The sequence below is a fragment of the Rhinolophus sinicus genome, chromosome 17 (genome assembly GCF_057876585.1).
Source record: "Rhinolophus sinicus isolate RSI-liver-muscle chromosome 17, RSI-T2T, whole genome shotgun sequence".
Lineage (NCBI taxonomy): Eukaryota > Metazoa > Chordata > Mammalia > Chiroptera > Rhinolophidae > Rhinolophus > Rhinolophus sinicus.
In genome coordinates, this window is record NC_142517.1 from 91792306 (window position 1) to 91794183 (window position 1878).

Genomic DNA, 1878 nt, shown 5'->3' on the forward strand with positions numbered 1-1878 from the left:
TGCTGAATTTTGCTGTGAACCTAGAGCTCTTCTAAATATAAATATAATTATATATATATATATATATATATATATATATATATATATATATATATATAATTAGTAAGGGATGATATTTTTAATTTTAAAAAGAAAAGCAATAATGTTTTTTTTGTTTTGTTTTTTTGTTGTTGTTTTTTTGTTTTGTTTTGTTTTGTTTTGTTTTTTGTAAAACTGGGCCATTTCAGTGTTCTTTACAATAAAATAAATAGTTCTCTTGATGACTGCAGCTATGTAAGCTCTTTGGTAGTACTCAGAAACATCACAGTCAAGGTGGTTTTCCTGATTGGTGTGTGGTCTTCAAAATTGTAAGGAGTTATTTGCATAAGACTCTGTCAAACCAGTGAGACTGCATTTATGCATCCATCATTCAGGACTGTTTGTAACCTGCACATATTTTTCCCAAATAATCTTGCCTCCGTGTATCACAAGGTCCATCTCACTCAAGTTCACCTCAATGACCATACCTTTGGTAATAATACAAAAGTTGCATAAAGTGGGGGGTGAGGGATTCTTCTTTACACCAAGTATTAGCAGGCAGAAGGTGGCTTTCAGTTCAGAATATGTTACATGGGCCTTCTTGAAACGTAAGCCCATTGACCTAACGAATTTTTCATACTTAGGTGGTTTTTGAGTAAAGCCATGTCCTACAAAACAGACTTCAGTAACTGCCCTCTTCCATGCTTTCTTCTTTCTCTTTCCTGTTTGAATAACTTTTAATACCTCTGTTTCTCCCTGGGCACAAACTTTGAGCAGAGGGACTTCCATTCTCCTTTCTCTTTTTGTTTTTGTTTAATCATATTGGAAAGTAATTTATCTCTGGACTGTCTCTCTCTATCCAGTAGACATGCAGGCTGCTGCTCCTTTTCATCAGTCTTTAGAATGGTGTTTCTTTTTTCCTGCATCTTGATAGTCTTTTTAATTTGTTTTTGTGTTGTTGTTTTTTCAGCATGGCGCTGCTCCTGGTAGAGTTTTTGCTCTGAAACCAATCATCTTTTGTGCCTTCTTTGATCATTCATGATCCTCTCGAACTTCTTTCTCTTTTTTTCGTGGTAATCCAAATGATGTCAATAGCGCTACAGTGTAACTCAATATATTCATTTTGTGACATGGTTACGTCCCCCCAGTCACTGGGTGCGTCCCCCCCCAGCACCAAGAAGCTCTCAACTTTCGAGTCTCAGAAACTCGGAGCAGACTCCACGCAACTCGCGACAGGAAAGTGAAAAGAAATCATTTTATATAAGCCATAATAGAATGAAATTCATTTACATACTAGGGGAGTAAGTTAAAAACACTACTGTTGCTTTGAAGCTACAGTTCAAGTCAGTTCAAATCAATAATATTTGAATTTGTATAATTCTTTACATTTTATAATTATTTTTCTCATGATAATACTCTGGCCATTTTGGGGAGTTAAATTATTATTACCATCTCCATTTTATAGGCATTGAAAGTGAAACATTATTCAAAGGACACTAGAAAGTAGAAAAGTCTGAATTCAAGTTTTCTAATTGCGGATTTTGTTGTATTTCTGCATATATGCCCTGGTCGTGAGAAGAGTCTGGAAATACTTTTAATTTGATCCAGCAATGACATGCACTCTTAAAAACCAGAGGGACCAATGGACATCTCCTAGTGCATATAATTAGTCAAACAGCCAAATAGATTTCTTCTCCTTTAGGGGTCCCTTATTCTGCCTGATTGTTTCAAACTCGGCTTCTCTGTTATTCTATGCCATTTTATATGTTTCTTTCTCAGTATTGTCAGATGATTGAAACTATCCGGCAAATTTAGGCATAATCAAGAGGGTTGTGCTATGAGTTTTTAACCTTTAAAATG

General features: G+C 35.1%; 1 pseudogene; it reads right to left on the bottom strand.

Annotated features, from left to right (window-relative positions):
• Window positions 1–374: 374 nt before the first annotated feature.
• LOC109447571 (ribosome biogenesis protein NSA2 homolog pseudogene) lies at window positions 375–1150 on the bottom strand (annotated as a pseudogene).
• Window positions 1151–1878: the final 728 nt, after the last annotated feature.